Source organism: Acromyrmex echinatior, chromosome 16, assembly GCF_024713525.1.
Source record: "Acromyrmex echinatior isolate Ae372 chromosome 16, ASM2471352v2, whole genome shotgun sequence".
Lineage (NCBI taxonomy): Eukaryota > Metazoa > Arthropoda > Insecta > Hymenoptera > Formicidae > Acromyrmex > Acromyrmex echinatior.
Window position 1 is genome coordinate 8,538,349 of NC_141867.1, and position 23,253 is coordinate 8,561,601.

Consider the following 23,253-nt stretch of genomic DNA (forward strand, 5'->3'; position numbering starts at 1 on the left):
TAATTTTTACATGTACACATGTATATATAATAGATATGTATATATATATATAATAGATACACATAACACGCAGCACATACAGCATACAGAAAAATATTAAGGTTACACTCCGCATCTCGAGACTATTACGAATAATTATAAGCGGAACTACGACACAATCTCACGCTATATCGTTGCACTGCACGCAAACGCGAAGGATTAAATGAAAAAAAAAAAAGAAAAAAAAAGTACTTATCTCCTTCCTTCTCTCGCGCTAGTAATTCGGTCGTGATCGTCTCGCCATCCGCGAAATCGTTGCTTCGCCTGGGAATTATCGATAAAACCTACGGAAGAAAGTAATTGCTTTGGCAATAAAGTGGCCACCATCGCGTGCGGCAATCCGCAGAGACGACGACGATGACGACGAGCGTAGTGCAAAACGAAAAGTGTGAAAGCGAGAAAGGAGAGAGAGAAAGAGGGACTACTAAAAAAATAAGGGATGTAGGATGGCGACAACGAGGGAGGAAGCGTCACAGGGTCTTTCGCCGCACTCTCTCTCTCTCTCTCTTTCTCTCTCTCTCTTCCTTCACTTTTTATTTGTTCGCCTCTCATCACCGAGGCCATTGTTCGCCCTGGAGATCGCTGTGGCGAGTTGAATGGCCCTTAAACAGCAGTCCGCTACCACCGCTGCTATGCACAGTCACTATGTGCGATAGAAAACACAACACGTTGCTTCAACGTGACGCTACGTGACAATCAAAGTCCTCCCTCCTCCGCGGATTAGTAATAAATCGAGATATAAATCGTTGACTAAATGATTTCTCAAGAAAAGAAACAATACCTTCTTCCTCGTTTCATTCCTTTTTTTTTTTTTCTCTTGTTTACGTCGAGAGGTAACACCGAAGCAAGCACTAAATGATTCCGACGTTAAATGGCAATTTTGCATGTGATTCAGTTTTTTAAACGGATAATTAATTTTGCATCATTCGCGACGGGTCGTATTTAATAACGTTTTCCATTACGCTATTAAAGCCATTAATGTAACGGACACGGGAGCGGTTAAATTCGACGGGGAGAAATATGTAACTATTTTATTAGCGAATCGAGGGTACTTGATTGTACTTTGTTAGCTCGCGATGGCTGATAAACCGATACGTTAACTTTGTATCATTTATCGCGCAAACAGACCAATACACACCCGGCCAGTCCGGAAGTTCGCGTTGGTTCGGAATACACCGCATGGTGATGGAACATAAATGTATGCGCTCCAACGTCAAAATGTGAACGAAAACGTGTGATACGATTCCGTTTGAATACAGTCGGTGTCGGAGTGGTCATAAAATTTTTCTTATATATCGTGTTATATTGTACGAACCGCTCGCGTGATAGATTATACGGTCAAACGCGTCTGCATTGTACACTTTCGCAAAACATGCATTAAGCCACTGACATTTATCATCGATGAAGTTACGTGATCAAGCGATGGAGCGTCTCTATCGCGCAGGAGCGAATACAGGAGGTAATAATGTCACGGAATATTTTCTACGAACGACGTCAAATATTTGCCGTTAATCTAACGATCTGTCAAATCGGAAAATCCAGGTTTAAAATTTGTCGATTAATCGAAGGTTCACAGAAGAGAGAGGGGGGGGGGGAGAAGGATCGAAAATTCTCACGTTTGCAATTAAACTTTGCCGTGATAGTCGCCGCTGCTAAACTGGATAAACTGGATATTGTCGAGAATAATGAAAGATGTTCTTCCGCTTGCATTTGTGTTTGTTTTTATGGAAAGTATATATCAGAATGATGTCTGATGACGAACGGCATTCATCTTATAGTTTTATGAGGGAGAGTCCGAAAAATTGTGTCTCGATCGAAATCGAAATACCCGTCCCGACGGAATCGCGTAAGCTCGGTGTTTCCCGAAGGTCCGCCTCTTGAATAATGCAGAACGTCGCCGCGCGAGAAACGTCGAACGTGACCGAAATGAAAGGAAAGGGCGCGGGGACGATGGAAGAAAAAAAAAAGGGAGCAGCGACGAGGGGCAACGTGTCTCTGACGCCGTGGTTCGGTCAAAGAACACTTTAAAGCGAGTCTGATCCCCGCGGTCGTCTCGTGAATGACGAAATCGGAAGCGATCAGCGGAAGCTCGGGGACTTAAGAGCTCGAGAGCGAAGGTACTCACTTCTTCCGGCGGCGGATCTGGTCCTTTTTATGCCGGATTATTGAGAGTAACGTTTTAAGAAAACGTGCGATTGAATGTTTCATCGAGCAATCGGACCACGCAATAATAAATGCATGATCCATCTTTTTTAGTTATTGGGTCTTTAATTCTCGATTATACAACAACGGATCATTTTGGACTTCCTAAGCAAAAATTTTAAATGATGATTGTATAATTGTACTATACGGTTAGTACGAGGTTCTAGATTGTAGGTAAAAAAATATCTTTTTAATCTTTCTTTATCACTTGCTGTAAGGTGGAGATTCGCTTGCGTTCTGTACTTCAAATAGGACGCTTTAGAACTCAGAGAGTAGTTCTTATAATTGTAGTAAGAATCTTATCTAATCGTAGTAAAGTTAACACGACATTCTATTAATATAAAAGAATAATTACAGTTTCAGTAGCACTTTTCGTAGTTTTATAGTTCTACATAAAAATAAAAAAAGTTCCGTATTTTTTTTATAAGAAAATTAAAAATGAAAAAATATGCTAGATTTGGAATTCATTTTCAACGATATATTTGGTCCTCGTAACGATTCGTCTCTATCCATTTTTCCTTAATTTATTTGATATATGATTCTTATATCAGTTTACAGTGGTGCTTATACTTAGCTTTACAATTAATTGACAACGATGCTTTTAAAAGTTGGAATTGAAGAAGCTCTCTCATCTGCACTCTTGGATCTAATCATTGCGAATAATTGCTAATGTTTAATTTATTACTTGGACATCGGACTGAGGATGGCTTGAACTGAGCCGAAACGTCTGATTTTGTCTAACTATACGTAAGATCCATGAAATACATTTATTAACTATAAATTTTTGCTCTCAATCGCCCGTCATTAATTTGATTCGATTTATTTTTGGATATCGGAAAGTTGAGAGTTGAGATCCTCTAGTTGAGGATTAAGGTCTAAATGTCTGAGTTTGAACTGATTAGAAGATTAACGACTGGTAATCTATAGATGAAGCGTATCTCGTCTTTCGCTGATAGTGCATAGAAATTTCTTCAAAAGAATATTAGTCTACGAGACTAATGTGTGTGTGGTTAGTAACCTCCGGGTCTAATAAATGTCTCGTGCTGACGCGACGACGCGAATCGATGCGAATTCATCAGTCAGGCTTGCCTTTGTTCTGCGTTATTACGAAATTCGTGGTCCGTCGAGGCCCTCCCCCTCCCCCTCCCCCTCCCCCTCCCCCTCCCCCAATCGATTATGCAAAAACGCGGCTGACTCTTTTGATATCGACACAATATAGCCGATAAAAAAATAAAAGACACAGAGAGAAAGAGAGTGGAGAAAAAGAACGGTCGGATGCCGGCGTGTCAACAGGTCGATAAAGGGTTGGAAACGTGTGCACGTGCTCGCGCAAATATTTGCAAGTCCGCACCTTGCACATTGGCGAGGCACGTCCTTTTTGAACTCTTGCTTTTCGTAAATATGAATGCTGCTTTGAGAACGAGATCGAAAAAGAACTAAAACGGCGAAATATCCGAATCATCAGCGACGATGACGATGAGAGTAATGAAAGAAAGGAGAACGCATTTCTCTTTCCCATATTTCTACTTTCCTGTCTTCTCTCGCTTGAAAATATAGTACACTAAGTGAAAATGAGATTAAATGGTTCAACTGTCCATACAAAATTAAAATAAAGAAACCTGTATTGATTAAATATATTAATATCTCTCGGTTGAAATATAAATTTAAAACGTACAGGAAAATATGAATATAATTGAATCGCGTATAGAATTTTTAACAACGTCTGGTTAAAATATAAAATTATTGGTCGCGACATTTATATTATATATTTCTATATACACATATATAGAAATCCTCGATGAAATGGCAGAAAAAAAGTTAAATTGAAGCGTTAGCATAGGAAGTGAAGCAAGGAAGTGAGCAGAATGAAGGAAAATTGTCGGGTAAACGGACGACGAGGATTTCTATTTTCTTCAAGTCTACTATGAAGCGGATCAATTTCATTTTCCCTCAAGAATAGAAGAAAAACAAGCTCTATCTTTCTCTCTCTCTCTCTTCCCTGTCTCGTGTCGAGATGAGGAGACGAGCGAAAAGTGTCGACGGCAGAATACCTTAAACTCTGGAAAGTTGTTAATCTTGTTGCTTTTTTCTTTCCGTCGCGGTTTCGTTCGATACTCCAACCCGACAGAAGCTTCTTCTTCTTCATCGTCCACCGTCGTTTTCGAGCGAAAACGTAACAGCGATCCCGAGTTAAAACGAAGTTTTGTTAAGAAAGTAAGCACAATTTATTCTCCGTTTTTTTTTATACGAGCTCCTCGAACTGAGATTCGCTCCGACTTGTCTCCAGTGGCGAAATGGATAATCAACGATTTATACGAAGCCAGTTAAATCGTGCTTACTCTGAAATATAATGATGGGAACTTTAACTCTTCGCAATTCAAATTGTTTCTCGCAAATAGACAGGAATTAAGCATTTTGTTTTCAATTTAATTTAATTGGAATACATGATAAGTATCAATTTATATTATTTCAAGGAATTCATGAAAATTCTAAGAAAATATAACTTGCTGATTATAGTCATAAACTATATTTAGAGAACAGATATTTAGGGAACTGTGCGGAGAATTGCTGCAAAGTTTATGTCGAGCACTCGATAAAGGACATCACAACGTTAAATGTACAATATGTGTGTATGTGTTTAAATCTTTCGAAAACTATTAAAAATATTGTTACATATTTCGATTCAATTTACATTATTAGGTGTACAAATAAGTTTCCGCCGTTTGACAAAAGACGGCGACACTAGCAAGCTATGGTTAAAATTGTCTGATGTAGTTTATATCGTAAGGTTGGACATCTGTCAACAACATAACCTTGAAATACTAGCGATTTTGTATCAGCATCATATATTTTTTTTTGTGCGAAAATGCCGAGTTTTGAGTCGAATAAGCGTCATTTGCGGGAACTTTTGATTTACTTCTTTAATTTGAAGAAATCTGCAGCTGAGGCTGCATCGATTGCTTGTAGAAGCATATGGTGAGGCTGTCTTAAGTGAGAGAAGTTGTCGTGAATGGTTTACAAAAATTTAAGAACGGTGAATTTGACGTCGAAGACAAAGAACGTAGCGGAAGGCCGAAAGTGTACGAAGACAGCGGAATTGGAAGCATTATTGAATGAAGATTCGTGCCAAACGCAAAAAGAACTTGCACTTACATTTTGACTTACATCAATAAAACATTATGTATCGTTCTTTCACAATAAATGCTTAATTTTTTGATAAAAAACGGCGGAAACTTATTTGTACACCTAATACTATTACGATTATTATTTTCTACATTATAAGACGATAATTTCGTGGCGAAATGGAAGACAATATAAAAGAGAAATAAATGGAAAAAAGAAATGTCGGCGTATATCCTGCCGAAAGGATTTTTCTCACGCTGCTCTTTGTCTTTTTCTTTTTCAAGCTGCGGAATTAACCAAGCCGACTCTTTGCCAGCTGCTTAATTAACACACTTATTATTATCGATCAAAACTGCGCTTTTCCTCGCCTTTCCACTCTTTTCAAGTACTCGTTCTTTTCGCAACAGTCATGAATGGTGAGAGAAATATCTTCGTTCCATTCGCAATATGTCATTCGCGTATGTCCTTTTGGATGAGAGAAACTATCGCTCTCTTCTTTTCATCTTCTTTTTATCTCCATTTAGAGCGCGATATGTATTCTCACGACATTGATACATTTTCCTTGCAGCAATAACGCGGTTACGTAGAGAATCGGAGAACATATTGAATATTAGACTTTTGCGAAATAAGCCAATTGAACGTTCGACAGTACGCGATGGGATTGTAATATAAATTGCATAAATTGCATTTACGTATCCACAGATTGTGCCGTAATTAGATAATAACGAAATTACAGCGGAGCTGATGTTTCATGACGGTGTCATCGTGGTAACGTTACCGTTTTGGCGTTTCGGGCTCGATTTAGTAATACGGCCGGACAGCTCTTCGGTTAAATTCGATCAGAAGCGAATAGGAACGGCACGCGCGCGCGAGCTGGATTAATCGCAATTGTGACATCGTGCGAAAGACATCTCGTCGTTTCATCGGTACGACGAGATATAACGTGATTCTCTGTAATTTTCACGAACGAACCGTGCGGTGTCGACGATCCGATCCGATACGCCTCGGCTGGTCGCGTCGAATTAATAGTAGACGGGACGAAACGCCACGTCGACGAAACGTGCGTCGCAGATCGCTATGACACGGCGATGAAGCTCCATATCTAATCTACCTAGTTCAGAGATTAACGTTTATCTTGTCATCGTAGACTTAATGAGAGCATTAGCGTGTAGTAGTCATTAGTGTGGAAGTGTAATACACGCACGCGTGTTCCATACATTCGCGATAATCTCTTTACGTTCGACATGAAATAGCTGGGCCCTTAAACTGCGAGCAAGATCATTTTTGAAGAAAAATTTAACGCGCGTTGTGTCGAGATACTCGAGCACAACGTTTCTTTATGCATTAACGCTTTTAAAGCTCGCTTCGTACGAGGTCTATAATTTTTAGTCTTAAGCAACCTAAGTTATTAATGAGCCTTGGATTAAAAAAATTCTCTAAAAAAGATGCGGCGAGCGTAGATTACTTGGAAAATATGATTCTACGTGCGCCTTCAAAAAAAAAAAAAAAAAAAAAGTGATCGCCACGGTGGAATTTTAGCGAGATAATTTCGATCGTCATCGAATCTCGTTAATTGGAAGAATTGTGCGAAGCCGCGAAGAACCGTTAATGAGTGGGATTCAAATTTAAATCTTGATCGTCTTGTCTAGTCGGATAATGACGCGATATTACGCCGAACCCGCGCCGTTGGCCTCCTTTTGCGGCTTTTCATCGATGAATACCCTGCCAAGGCAGAGAGGAAGAATAAAATTGACAGAAGGAGGACGAGAGATAAAGGACCAATCGCACTCTTGTGCCGGCGCGATTAACGCCGATTGCAAGAAGCAGCCGAGATCCTCTCTGAAGGAAACTTTTTTAATTTCGAACATCCGTGGAAATTATCGACTAACTTCTCTTCTCCTGGGATTCACTGCGACTGACTGCCCTCTACCTTTTATTCGTGGACCCTTTGCCGCGGATACGTATCCGGCCGCTATTCAAATTAAGTGGAAAGTTCATCTCTCCCTCTCTCTCTCTCTCTCCCCCTCTCTCTCGCTCGCGTAATTTCTCGAGCGACTGCGCGTACACATTACTAACGTCGCATTCTGCGAAGAAGAAACGCTACCGACGAGCGAAGATTGGGATTTGCATAGCCCACCACCAATCGCCGATTAGAAAGTTCGCGAGGAGAATCGCCAATGGGAAACTGGCTACATCTAGCGTGAGAAACGAACGATACCGAGGATCGTCGCAAACGTAACCACGTGGGGCGACCGAGTTAATATCGATGCTGAGAAAAATTTCTCTGAGAATGATCTGAAAAGGATCTGATCGTATCAATTAGAATTCTGATTGTCTTAACTAGAATTATAATAGATTTAATCAGAAAACTTAGATTTGTCCATTTTCAACCAGAACGTCAGTCAATCTTTGACAGTGTTCTCGTTTCCATCGATATTCCTCGAAAAAGTACCGCAGGTACCACTCTCGCGAAATTAGATCGTGATAAAGCGACATCAGAGAATTCACAAATGCACGCCATTTTTATTCACGCGGTTTGGTATTCGGCTCGGCCCTGCGGTTACCAAATTAGCGGAATTTTCACCCGGGGCACCTCACACGTAATTGCACAGTGCCGGCTACGCGCCGTTAGTTACATCCTTATTACGTCGTACGATGTTGAACGAAATGAAGATACACGGGAGATGCAATAACGGTAATGTGGAAAAAGTAGAAGGCGGCGAGATACGAACGACTCCGCGATCTTTTATTCCGCCTCTCATTATATTTGTTCCTCGGTTTAAGACCTCGGCTCGTCTTGCTCCTCGCATTGTTCTCTCCCCTGCCTCCTCTTGAAGAAAAAAATATCGACTGTGGCTATATATTTCTCGCCAGCCGCTGTTACGGCAGGCCTATTGAAATTTACGATTTTCTCTTGTTTCGTCCGACCCATATAATCTCGTAAGGTCTTGTAAAAAGTTCACAGTAGCGTCTCGCTCATGAGTTATGGAATCGTAAAAAAGATGAAAAGAGGGTCGCGATGACTTTGACCGATTCATCATTCCGATTCAATCAATTTAGAAATTAAAGATTCGTACGAGAGAATTCTTTTACGAGCGAATCTTTTTCACTGTAAGAGAAATTGTACTACACCGTGGATTTCCGAGGATCAGTTCCATCAGTTTGACGAGTCTCCTGTGCGAAAGGGTAATGGGCCAGTTAGTCGTCGCAATCGTAGACTTGAAGCTGTAATGGCCGCGCCATTATGACACGAAGGAACTTAATCGGATCTAAGTGACCTAGTTGCGTCGACGTTTCGCACCGACGTTTCTAATTCGCCGCGCCAACTCCCCGTCTCGTAAAGTAGAAGGATTGACGATTAGAAAGAAGAAAAGAAGGGAGATGATGACTCTCGAGGATTTCCCAAATGTATATTCTGCGTGTCGATCACGTATCAACGGAGCAGTAAACGCGCATCGAATGACTCGTATTCTCTTTCTTTTAACAAAATATTTCCTGTGTGGCTATAGATTCCCTGTGCTTTACAAGCGAGGAATATTTCATGCACATCCCGTGTGGATACGGAAATATCGTTCGGAAAGTTCGACGAGGAAGACTTGGACGGCCGGCGTCGAAAGCGGAAGTCGCTACCTATAGCCGTCTCGCAAATTACTTCAACGAGAGAAATTTAGAGAGGTTGTACGTTCGTCGTAGCGAATCGCCAATGCACGCGAATCAGATTCAATCAACACAGAGATTACTGGTTTTACGAGAGTTTAAAAAGATCTTCCGGCGACGAATTTTCCGGAGCCAAGCGATTGCCTCGACGCGAAATTTGCAACTGTGCGTGTGTGTGTGTGTGTGTATATAAAAACTGTAAAACTTCTATGTGTAGTTTTCTCATCTCTTTTGTAACTTCAACTTAAAGTACGACTCGTAAATCTGTAAGAGCGAAAGAATTGTATTTCTAGTACGAATCGAAACCGATTTTTCTTCCGTGAAAGTTTAATCCGAGCCACCCACTTGACGTAACGCTTTTTTCGCAAACTTTGATCGACAAATATCGCAAATAAATTTTAAGACAATGTCTCATTTATCATTCAGAAGCTAGTTCGCCGAGTAAGAGCGTTAAATAATTCGTTTCATTAAGATTTCAGCCAAATTTCTTCCGAGGAAAAATTGAATACAATTTTTTTAAGCGCTGGCAAAGAGAATCGGGAGGGAGGGTGGGGGGAATATAAAGTGCTCATTCCGTCGTGGAGCACGCACGTCGCCGCTCTTTTTTCGGGACGATAAAATGCGGAAAGAAAGAAGGGCTGAGTCACGAGGGTTAAGCCCGCGGAATCGAAAATACAGTTCCGCGAGAGTTTTCCATTCGATTCCATTCATCGGTCGATTCTCCGGTCGGCTCTCGGAAATCCCGTACCTCGTAAATTTCCGGAAGTAGTTCTCGGGAGAACAAACGTCGTATTGTTTGGCCCGGAATAGGTTCTTACACGTGGATGTCGTTGGCTCGGTGTGCTGCATCTTCAAACCCAACTCACACAGACGCGAGATCGTTCGTTGCCGCATTTAACTCGCTCGCGTAAATTATTGTTGCGAATATGCCGCGCAATGGATGAAGGGAAGAAGGAGATTAAAATTGAGGGCGGTATTCGTAGTCTGTTTTTTATTTCAAGACTGTCTTGAGTAATATCTTAAAGGGATTCTAAAGCGAAGCTCGAATCGAAGTCACCAGAGGTCGCTGTTTTTCCAGCGTATCAACATGTCTTTATATACCCTCATACATCAATATCTCACGCAATCTATGATACAAGCAGTCGACACAGTCAATTTTCGTCAATTTTCGTATAATAAATTTGTCGCGATAAAGCGTCTAAGTCTAATTCTAAGAACACGACGTTATTTGTTCATGCAAACTGCGTGTTTGTGGATTACTATTTCGTAAGTACAGATTGCAAAACTTTCATATCAAATAAATATTGTCACGACTTGACTTGGGATACTAAGAAATGGTAAAAAATATATCAATTTCGAAATTTTTGGTCGTTCTCGGCATAAACTTCACCTCACAAACGCGTATTAATACGTATACTTTAATTCTGGAAAAAGATTTTCGAATCTGTGAAAAAGAAAAAGAGTTTATTTGTTATACAAAAATTATACGAATTAATCGGTAATACAGACGGCTTTAGAATCCTCTTAAGACGCTAATACGGTCATCTGATTGATTTGTGACTTCTTAAGACTGTACTTAAAACAGTCTGGAATGTAAGATCTGACTTATGAATACCAACCGAAATAAGATCACCATACAACCTCTACTCTTGCAAAACAGTGAGCTTTCATTGTATTTTATTGCAACGTTTCTCTTTCGTTCGCTCGAATCTTCCTTTAAGAGGCAATGAGATTTGAGTTGAAGATTTGATTATAATTACCATTTTATTTATCGATTCAGCTAGTTCAGTTGACACAATTCCGTAGGAAACTAATCATCGGAATTGCGACCACTTTATAAAGCGAGCCTAGAATGCTCGATTCATGTTTTTTCCTTTTATTCTGTTTCTTTCTGTGTATCACCCTTATCACCCTTAACACCCAGACTCGCTCCCTCCTCTTTTCACGCCTACAGGGCAGTGCTCGGTAGACCAGGACTGGGTATTACATGGGGTAACTTTATGAGCATGGCCGCCAGCAGGCAGGCAGAGCGTCCTGCGCTTCTATCCCCCTTTGGATTTTCAAAAGCCTCCTGAGGGGACTGACCCTATTTCCAAGTTCCTCCCGGCTCCGCGCTCGTCGACTAACGCGAAAATATTACGTTTCCAACTCGGTTTAGTCAAAGACACGTTGCCCGACATTCTCCTCGTGATTTATCGCGGCCGTTCATTTTCGGAAATTGCGCTGTCCACACGAAACGGTGTTCAACGTCGATTTGTTCATCGCGGCACGTTTCCGGCAAATGGCAACGTCGTTTGACTTGCCGCGGAACAAACAGCGGATCAAGCGTCGTTCTGATGAAATTCTTATGCCCGGCGGATGAATTCTCAAGAATAAAGTGTCCCGAATGCGCCGAGGCGTTCGTTCGCAAGGTGTGTCTCGCGAGTTGGAGGTGTGTAACCGCACCTCAACCGTTATCACGGAAATCGCAATCGTCGTGGCTATGCCAAGCTACACGATTTATGTCAGATGTAATACGTAGTATAAGATAACACAGACAACGACGTGATACGCTCGCGATTCTATATCTGTAACCGCAACTGTCGCATATGCAAAAATTCCTCGGCATTCATGCCGAAACTAACAATGAGCAGAGCGCCGAGCTTGCTGCACCTCGCCGTGTAATTCGCACGACGTGGCTTATTGTCGGATATATTTCACAATACATTACTGTCAGTGGCAGAGAGCGCGCGGCGCTTTTGGAAATGTCTTGAATGTCTCGCTACCGACGGCGCTGCAAATTATGTCTCTATGACGGTTGCGTTAATAGTATACCGGAGAAGTAAGAGAGAGAGAGGGAGAGAAGGAAGGAATGTGACGTCACATCGTATTAGAGTTTCTGATCCATGGACTAGACCAGACCGTAGTGCGATAAATAATACATGTTTCAGCATTCAACCGCGCGACAAGGAATATTAATTAATGTAGTCGCCGCTTACTTTATGAAACACGTCCGTCGTATTTACTCGTTTAGGTCAAATTGAATTTGTAACGAATGATTTTTACCTTCGTCGCTGTTAAATATTTTTTTATTGTCATCGGATTCATTATGATTTTTTTAAATAACTGTACTCTAGAATTATTTACAAGGCGTCGTTTTATTCGTCAGGCCAGAAATTATAAGATTTTATTTTTATTCTGTGCAAATCGCTGTTTATTGGAATTGCGTAAACACATCTTTGTTTTTTATACGTAACGTTATAAAAAGCTTATCGTAGAATAGATATCTTTCCAGAGATATTTTCCCTTTTATTATATAATCGCACTGTTGATACACTTTGTACATTGCAAACTTTGCAATTTAAATCAAGGCAATTGTTGCGCGCAAGAAAGATCAAAATTACAAGGGTTATCTGTTTGACAGTGATGATTTTGCTGAGAACCACTGAAACGGTTCTCATAGTATCTTCTATCTGGTTTACGTCCCTCGTGCCAGAGTGTAGGATTCTCTATCTATTATTTATATCATGAAGTTAGATTCATACTCCAGACATCGACGCATGGGCATCCGGGATTCCCTGAACTCGTCGGCCTATACCGATATCTGTAATAGTTAAAGATGCACTCTTCAACTTTGGATTTAGCATTTATTCAGCTTCGAAAGCAGTTGAAAGCGAGAATGCGAGATATTTTCCCAAGATGTTTCTCTTGAGTCTGACTGAAATTATATATCTAATGTCAGATACCTAGCTGTATTTAGTGCACCACGTATAATGCAACCGTCGCGTATCCTCGTAATAGGCACGAAGCTATTTAAATGCCACACCGTGGAACATTCACCGAGAAACATCTCTCGCTCGCTAAGTACGACTTCGCACTTAAGGGAGTCCAACCGGCGGAGTTTACTCTTCTCATAACTTTCGACGCAGAACAAATCTTGGATGTACCTTGCTATTTCCGTTCGGTAACAATCTTTCATCCATTCCTGAGAGTAGTTGCTTTGTGAGATATTCATAACAGCTGTTTCCCTCATCTTTCTTTTGAAACTTTTTCGACGGGGGGTGCTCGCATCTCTGTCGATATCGCACGAATTCTACATCCGAGTTGTTTCTTTGTGTCCGTTTCTCACGTGTCTCATTAAAATTCGTCGATCGGAGAAGGAGGAATTAATCACTTATAATCTCAGTCGTATATACATCCATGCGGATGGACGGTATCGACTTTCATCGTGCAGAGAAGATCGAAGAAAAAGGAGAGGAGATGGAGAAGAGAAGGAGGAGGGGGAGGAGGAGGAGGGAGTGATCGATCTCGTTGAGGGGTGAAGGGTGGAATCTACAGAATAGCCGGTATCATCTTCCAGAAGGAGAGCAGAAGGGGACAAACGTTGTCGTGGTGGCGAGAAGGTGGTGGTAAGGGGGTTGGCGCGGCGGAAGGGTGGCGAGAGAGAAGCGGGCAGGCTGCCTGGTTGGCAGGGTCGGTGGTGGCCCTTGTATTGATTCACAACCCCTGTCGTCCTCCCTCTCGCCGCCGTGCCACGGAAGTCGAGAAAGAGAGAGATAGAGAGAGAGGGATGGGGGGAGGGGAAATAGAGGGAGGAAGGATCGTAGTCAACCCCTAAACATTGGCGTAGAGCATCTAGACGTCGCCATGTCAGAAATTACTGTCTAGCATGCTGGCATCGGGGGTTTAGTGTAACTTATTGACTTACCCCTTATGGACACGAATAATATTCTGGCGACCATCGTAAAAGCCGTTCGCCGCATATTGCATGCGCGTTTCAAGTTTCAATGTAGCTTTCGGCGCATCGCTTCCGGACTTTGTTAAAATAACCTCGCGGCAGATTCGTCCTCCCGTTTCCTCCCTTTGCGATCACGTCGCATGCTTGGATTTCAATTAACGTCGAAATCTGAAAACGGCCGCTCGACGAGGGACAATGAATCGCTTTCCGATGAAAAATCTTGCGACTGTCCGAAAGCGCAGTTAACGTTTCCCGAGCCATTCAAACGATATGAGAAGAGGGAAGAGGGGGAATCTGCCTTTGACCTGTCGCATCGAATAGCGGGATGAATGTGTCGGAGGTGGTGGATAGGTGGCATTGAGAATCGCGAAAGGATTTAGTCGGGGCTTGATGCGCGCAGAGAGATGGAACGAATTCAGAGGATAGACGTGCAATTATTACAGAGATCACGGACAACTGCGCGTTCCCTTTCTATTCCACCCCCACCCCCTCCCTTCTTTTTTTGTTCCTTTCCCTTTACCGCTTTTTCCTTTCATTTAGAGCTACGTCTGCGACAAGTGAATTGGGAATTAATAGTTTTATACTCGTCGACTGTACTCGTTGACAATCACGATGAGAGATACGTTGACAAATACTTCTCTTTGAAAGTTGCTAGACGGGAAAAAGATTTACACCCTATCTATCTGTGCGACGGTATATATCTGTCAGAAACATCGTTTTAAAAGAAGGTCCGAGAGATTGTCTGATTGAGCGTTAAATAGGCGCTCAATTGAGCACAACGAACAAACAATCGGACCTTGACAAAGCGAGCCATTGAACCGGAAGAAAAGGAATGTTCCTCCCAACGTGACAATTTTCCACAAAAATAACTTTCCACGTTTTCAACATGCTGGCGCATTTCTCCGTTTCGTCAATTATATTTTCCATCGCGAAATTTCACAACGTTTTCGTAACGTTTCCTTCTACGATCGCTCGAAGCGCGTTCACGTGCTGTATCAAAAGGTAAACTCGAAACAATGATCCATTCACGAGGAAAGCCTATAGGCGACACTTGACGTTTTGTCGGTGAGGAAGAACGAAGATGGAATCGCTGGTGATGCAGCATCTTGCATTCGACGATCGAAGGCGCTTATTAAGGCCAAGTGTCATCCCGGACGATGCCATTTCGGTCTTCGACGTGCTTCGTTCGCCTCTGGATTCGCCTGCCCCCTTTCTCCTCTTTCACCCCTTTCGCTATCTTGCGTCTCGAGACCTCTTTGGAATTTAATAATCTCGCTGGGACGAGAGAGGGAAAAAGGAACTTCTCCTTTCTCTTCTCCGTCTCTTCCTCATCGAGAATAGCTCTCGAAAATTAACAATATCCACGCGGTCTGTTCCCCTCTCTCTCTCTCTCTCTCTCTCTCTTATTTCTTTATCGTCTACTTGCATTTAATCGTTCACTATGTTAATTGAGATGCTTGGGGAAGCGTCACGCGAATCTTCCTTAACTTAAACACTGCAGCTGACGTACATTAACTTGCAGACGCTCGCGAGGCTTCCTCCTTCCGTGCTGTAAGTCATGCGCAACGCATATACGATCGCGGCCGACAAGAATGCATTCTCTACTCCTCTCTCCCTGTCTCACCGTTGATTTACGTGAGAATATTTTGCCCGTATACGCGCGACCTGTCACGGCAAATCGCATACACCCGCGATCTCGGGATAAGAAACGATAAGCGGGGAATTCCTCTCGACTTTATTAGCCCGATGGAATGCGCCTGCGAAGAGACGCATTCGGAATTTATTATTAACATTCGTTCGTCGAAGAAACGATGGAGGAGATACGCGCTTTTATTCTGGACGAATGGATCTCTTTCCGCCTTCTTTCTTCACAACCGCCAATTTACTCGGTACTTTACTCGGCACTGCGCGCCATTTCGAATCTTTCTCGTCTCCTTTCCCTTTCGTACCTTAGCTCGGTCTCTTTATTTTTGAATGGTAAACGAGCGCGGTGGTGTACGCGAGTCATTCAATAATTTCTATTCACTCTTTGCGAGATAAATTCTCGTAATAAATTGGTGCTTAGGTAGAAGCAAGAAAGCTAACGAATTATTCATACGCCGTGTGTACATTTTACTCTGGTTCCCCATTTCCTGAAACTTCGCAACGCCATCAATTTTTCCGGAATTCCCCGTGCGCGGTCCATAAGTCAAGCGTTATTTAATATACCAAATTCGTATTTTTGACCAGCTGATGATTTTGTCAGCTTCAAGATCGATATCCGCACGGCAGAAGGAGTCGGTTCATTAAGTGCGTAACAGAGGAAATCCGGACGGGCAAAGCCGAATCGACCAGGCCACTGCGGCTTTTGAATTTGGTTTCACGCCCAACAGATCATGGCCGAAATTGTATTACGATGGAAATTTCTCATCAAGTTATACCCCCCCCCCCCCACCCGGCCATAATTACTATTCTCGTCTGTACCGGCAAGTTATCTCACATTAATCCCGCGTTTCGTGTGTGCGAGCGAGGTTTTTTTTTTTTACGCACGAGCTAATTTGCATCCGTCGCTAGTGGTATTCTATTTATTCTTCCTACGCGGACAGGAAAGATCGAAATTTTTGCAATGAAACGTTTATTCGACTTTCCGTCTCTCTTTTAGAACAAGTACGGCACGGCCGCGAACTCAAGCGAACGAATCCAACAATCACCGACAATTACAATCGCGACAAAGAGGTCCACCTCCGATATTAATTTCAATCGAGTAGTATTGTCTGGCCAGTTGCTCGAAATATCCGTTCAAGTGTTCGTGGAACGTATATCCTTGTAACGTTATTCAAAGGGAAAGAGACATCAAAGACTAATTATCAAGTATACGCCGAGAGGATAATAAATTATTTTCCAGGTAAAACCCCGCAAGCGCGCGCATAAGACTTGGAGATGGAATAAGCGAGAGCGCTTTGGAACGTTTTGATCCACATGGCTTTTCGCGTATTATGTAACGAGCGTTTAATTATTTACTCAGGTGCTACGGATAATTATGTTTATTACGATTTGCGATTTGGTACGAAACGACGATTCGTTTTTATTCAAACGTCATCTGACGGCCCGTCAAAAAGTTCATCTCGCTTTCTCCTCGTGGCCCCTTTCCGAGATCAAAAGAACTTTTCACCGATTCGAAGAAAAAAAATGTATCGTTTGAGCTAACGGTGAAAACGACATTCTTCGTTGGTCCTGTCAACAATTTACGGTTCACCCGCGCGGTACGTGATTCGCATAAAAATCAAACCACAACGTAGAGTCCACATCCCTTTGTCGTCAGATAGACGTACGTCGCTCGTCAAAGGATGGTAAAAAAATTATTCAAGTAAATATGAGAGAGAGAGAGAGAGAGAGAGAATCGTTAAAAGAGAAACTGTAAAGGCGAAATGAGTGTAGAAAGGGAGGAAATAATAAACGGGAAATTCGCGCAATGTCCACCGTTGGTATATTCTGCAAATGAGGTGGCTCTGTAAAAACATGTAGAAACAGCGTAGTGAAATTTCCATGATTATTGCGGAAATTAATTACTCTTAAGTATTACACGTAACGCTGCATGATCGCACACTGAAGAAGGATAAATGCATAATCTTTCGCGTTTAATTGACGTCTATACTAACTTTATATTCTTTCAATTTTTCTCTCGATTATGAACCTCTCTTTCACTCGATATTTGTGATATCGGAGTATCAAGAAAGAGCATGAGAGTATGATTTATGCGTGAGGAGGGTCTTAGCGCGAAGCGATCACGATGAAGGACGAGGGTCGAGGGCCTACCTTTTAAAGGGCTGTCGATTCGGCGGGTAAAGGGAAAAAGGAATTCTTTTTGCGCAACCACGGCCGTTGTTCTTTCAGGGAAACTGCCGATATTTGCCTAATTTTACGCTTAACATGCAAAGAAGCTGCTCTTACCCTTCCATATCGACCAACGAGTTTTTTTTTTCCGAAAGGGATGTCCTCTCTACTACGATCCCTTCTGCAACGCCTCTCAGGTGCACTCGAACTTGCACCTTCACGCGAGAATATTCGATGTTTGAATCGACTGGAGAGAATTATTGCGCGAGAATCCGCGTCGTTGATCAAGCCTGTCTTATAACCGCGTGAGACTACTCTTTATAAGCTCCCCATCTGATTTATCTCTCTTATCCTTCTCGCTTATACATACTTAGCTTTGAATCCAGTTCACAATCCTTTGCGATTTTACATCGAGGGATGGGGCCTCTTCGACAATCCGCATTATTCTCCAACTCTATTCTCAACTTGAAGCAATAGATACGCGATCAGCAAAGTGTACCTTTAAATCTCTGCAGCACTTCTCCGAGTGGTACATAAATCAATTTTTAAATCAGATTACATCGATAGGATCTCAGCGAAGGAAACGAAACGGGCAACATATTACCTTCGTAAATCGATTTCGCGGACCACGAAGGAAGATCTATTAAGATTTCCCTGCAGTTTCTCGACGCCGGTGTAATCTCGTCTCATAAAAATTCTCCTCCGTGCCGCTTTTCGCCCACATGTAGATCAGGAGGGCTATAAAAATACGCGCGCGTCACACTTTTCCAGAATCCTCCGCCACCTCCTGTCCCTCGCAAAGTCGAGCAATTGTCCGATCGGCCGTGCACAGCAGCCTCCACCGGTCGCTACAATGCAAGTAGCACAATTAGTTAGCGCACCGTGAACGTTCAGGTGTACCGCAGCTCGGCCAAGCATCGTTCTTCCTGCCGACACGTCCCGACACTGCCGCCGTGTCGTGTATCGACGACAACGACAATGACGAGAGTCAACGATTTGAGATAACGCGATCATCGCCTAAGAGCAGCGCGCAGGTCGATTCACCTGCAGCATGCCGTACGTTCCACGTCTTCTTGTCATAACTATCGGCGCCGTTATCGCAGAGTGCTATGGCGAATATTCCTCTTGGAAAGGGGGCGAGAAAGGGGGCGGGGACCTCGAATATTCTAGATGAATATCGCGAATTCGCGAGATGGATCCGAGCGGAAGCTGAAGCCCGCATATCAATTGAATCGCAGTCAGTCCCGGAGAATGGACTATTTCAATTGGCGGACCGAATCCGAATTTCGTTCACTTGTTTATCGCATGGACTCTTTTCGGTCTCTCATCTCATTGTTACATATTGTTACGTATTGCGACAACGACTGCTATGGTGAGACCGTATTATGTCAACGTGCGCGCGTCGTGAAAAGGTAGGCCTCGAGCCGATCGATTTTTTCCATTTTCTCGAGCGTTGACCATCGTTTTCCTCGACGGGTAAACCGATGGCGCCGGCGAGCGAAAGAAACGAAGAACCTAACCCTACGTCACTAGACGACGGAACGTGGAAACGCGCGCATCGCGGCAGCCAGACCTGAGTTAAGGACCTAAGTTCCTCGGATTTGAATCCAATATGAAAAATCCCATCCCATTCAAATAAGGCGACGATGTGTGGAAAGGTGGTACGCGTGCGCTCGCAAACGCGGGCGACAAGTTCTACCTCAACCAGATAGAGAGCAGATTTTCAATATCCTACCATTCATCGAATCGCCTTACCGTATAACTTATTGAATACATTCGGAGCTCGCTTTTGATGGATTTATCGTGCGCATGTCCGCGCGCACGTTGATCGTGTACATTGAAAATACAACTCGTCATTCAATTCGTCCATTCTAATCATTTGTCTTCAAATCCCCTTCTGATGTCTTTCATGGCAATTGCACAAAATTACGTACGATAATATTTTATTGCGTACGTATTTGTAAGATTTATTAACAAGGTGGATGTAATTTACATATATGGAAGATAGAGTAAGTATTTGCGAAGATAAGGCACAGTGGGATGCTATGATGCACTCATAGAAAAGATTTTCAGATCCACAATACTACTATTCTTTGATCTATCGTAAAATGAGATTGATCAGAAGAACAGTCATATTTATTGTTAACAAAATAATATTTTACTTTTAAATGAAAAATTTCCAAATCTCTCTCTTTCTCTAGAATAAAATGATTTCCATTGATTTCATTCCAAATATTATGACGTCAGCATAATGCATGGACCAACAACATCGAATAAAGATTCCTTCTTTAACCAAGAATATATAAATTTAAATTTATATGTATTGTCCTTTCCTCGAATAATAAATCTGTTATTTTTATTTAATTCGAAGAGAATAAGAATTATTGATCTAATTTTAATATTATTTTTATATTGCATAAGGCCGGCCCAAGGTCGAGAGATTAATGCCGTATTCATAGTCATATCTCATATTTAAAGCTTGATTATGAATATGAGCATAAGTACGTCAAGAATTTTTTTGTTTTATTATTAGAAATTTTTTCTGAAAGTGCCTAACCGAAGAAATATGATATTTATGACAAAATGGCTAGGACGCATTAAGCAGAAATAAAACATAAGACAAAGTATATGTTAAACCTAGCTATATTGGAATATATGTAGAAGATGAGACTATAAGAAATGCAAAACGTGATAAGCGGAATCTCCTCTCCGGGGGACAATTAAGTTTAAATTTATCAAGAGGAAAGTTTTTCGGACGTCTTGTACCAACTTTAAAAAACGTCTTACGTGGATATACATAGCACAAATGTATATAGATCTATATACATCTATATGTATATACAGTTGCTGGGATCTCGACAGTGCCGTCTACCGAGTCGGACTCGTACTAGGTCGGTGCAGTCACCACCTAGCTTAAAACCGCTGCACATCACCCTCCGAATATTTTCTCGTTTTCCACCATCAGGGAGCCTAGGTGCATCCGTCAAATTTCCCCGAAGCGAATCGCTGACGTGGTAAGTACAGAGATATCGACAGGTTCGTTCGCGATGATACGCAATGATTCCTCGTCGTTTGTGTACGAGAAATTTCGGCGGTGGAAGGAGGAGAGGAGCGAACGCACCCCTTCGTCGTCATGACCGGATCTTCTTTCGTTCACGATAGATGAACGAGGATCACGGGGACGGAATTCGCGAGACGTTTCGCCCCTCGGCGATGGGAAACCGTGATGAAAGCGAAACGCGACACGGAAGAAGGTCGATAGCATCGCGTCCAGGAAAGACGTGACATACGAGAAGAAAGACCAGGGTGGCTTGACCCTCCCCTCCCCTCCCCCTCCCCCGGGGGGGGTGAGAAAAGGGTGCGGGTGCGTGAGAGAAAGGAAAAGAATCAAGGAACTCCGCGATCAGGTCGATGAACGGCGAAAAACGTACGTTATCCTGGACAGGATATCCCGCCCTTCTAGGGCCTGCAAGGTCTCGGCCCTTGGTTCGACCGGGTCGACGCTGCGCTCGTGTTTGCCGGTATCGATTCATCGGATACACCGGGCGACGCACTCGGCTGTCGCCGGCGCGACTGGTTGCACGCATCACGTCCAGGTCCTGTTCTTCGCTCTGCTCTGCTTCGTCGAGGATCCTCTTTCGACACCCACGTCCCCATTGTTGTGGGTAACTAGTTGTTTCTCGCGATGAATCGTCGTTATATGTTCCGTGACGCGCGTTTACCTGCAGGGACGATTGATCAACGCCACTCCTCCAAGGGTGGGTCCAGGCCAAGCGTGAACGAATTCGAATAAACGAACCTACGTTGATGAGAGTGGATGACGTTGCGAGTGCTAACGAGTCCGAATTGGCATCGTATGTGATATACGTTCTATTTTTTTTGTTAAGAAAATAATACGTTCGTCCATGTTTATTCATTCTCGCCTGGATCCATTTTGGGAAATGACGCGTGGAGGACAATTATTACCATCGTATTTGCGTTTTTCATACTTTTTTTCGATTTCCCTGCACTCTAAATGGTAAACGATGATAGACAGTTGTAAGAATCACTTGTCTTATATTCAAATAATGAATATTTCAATTTAATATCGTATAGAAAAGCAAGCATAGTGTAATAAAATGAATGATAAATTATACATTGAGAGTAGATTTGTTTGTAAAGCACAAGATATATGGGACTGAAAAATAAAAGTCAAATCGGCGCCCAGTTCGAAACATAAAGACCAAATACATAAGCTTCAAAGATTCCACCCGGTGGCCAAAAATCTCAGATGTAACGCTTCTTTGATTGATTTCTTAGACAGCGGCGATTTGTCAGACGTCGGACAGTTTAGCGTCGCCCAACTCGATATTTTATCTGTTTCAACTAGTTTAAATATCGTCGTATCGAATCCGCATGCCGTGCCAATGCACGGTAAACGCGTGTATAAACGAAACGGAAACGAAACGGAAACTGCAACGCATTTGACGTGCTGGACGTGCGTTTTCCACGGTCATCGGGCACTCATTGTCTCTCAGGACGAAAAGCGAAAGGGAGGAAATCGCCCGCCCATCCCGGCGGATCAGAGCAAGATACGAGAGCGAATTTCGTGCTATCGATCGCGACGCGCTCGTTAATAGCGCCATTCAATCGCGAGTATTGACGTGAGAAGGTCGACGAGACAAAATATTTTCCGCCATCCCTAGAACTCTTCTCCCTGTTATTTTTGTCGTAATGCGTATCATTGCGACGTATACATTCTATATCCGGTTGTGAATTTTAGAATCTCCGTGAGACGTGCGTTCTCTCGAGCGCGTTTTACATTATCAGTTTTTGTAAAGTAATATATTTCTAGATCGCTACACTCTTTTTTTCCTCTCTCTTTTGATCGTACCCAGAAAATGAAATTTTCTTACGACGACAATATCGCGTAGATGGGAATATTGGCAATCCCGCTTGTCCCTCGCAGCGCGTCACTTCACATTCCGCGAACATCACGTAACCGGAAGCGTGGGCTATTCCACCGTTTCCTCCTCAATCATTCGCTCGTCGTGGCCACTCTTTGTTACATGCAGGAAAACCGACCGGCCGGCCGTCCGTTTGCTCAATTTAACAGCGTAGTTTTATCGTGCGCCCTTGAAGAAGTATCTTTGGTGCAAAATTAAAACGGACGAAATCCAATTGAGTCTTTCACGGCCCGTTCACTGTACGTACTCGTATCAAACGCGAAAAGCACGCGCGATGAGAGATACGAAACATCAGATGCGAAGCGAGGAAGACGCCAAGGAGCGCATCCTTCTATTTTGGTGCCAGGCAACTGGAAGGAGAGATGAAGACGTTCCAGAAATAGAACGAAGCAACGTTAACCCACGCCACCCACGCTGATCCTTCACGAACCCCGTCATCGCGAAGCCCTCCGCGTCTTCTTTCCATCATTCTCTCTGTCAGAATTTAGCTCCTCTCTCTCTCTCTCTCTCTCTCTCTCTCTGTCTCTTTGACTTGCCTCTTCCGTTGGACCTGAAATTTCGCGCATTTACATGGTGATGCTCGATACGATGCTAGATTACTGAATCCCGTTTGTAGCGAGCTATCGCGAGAGATGGAAGCGAGAAGAGATCGCTCCTATCTCTTGCAACGGAGTTAAATTAAAATTTAATGAACCACGGGACGGAGCCCTTTCACGTCACAGAGATCTCGCCGCGTCGAAGAGGATACGTTTAGAT

At 42.8% G+C, this 23,253-nt stretch overlaps 1 protein-coding gene across 1 annotated transcript in view; it reads left to right on the forward strand.

Moving 5' to 3' along the window:
- Sdc (Syndecan) overlaps positions 1-23,253 on the forward strand; it is a 74,507-nt gene that overhangs the window by 45,591 nt on the left and 5,663 nt on the right. The gene's annotated exons all lie outside the window — the stretch shown is intronic.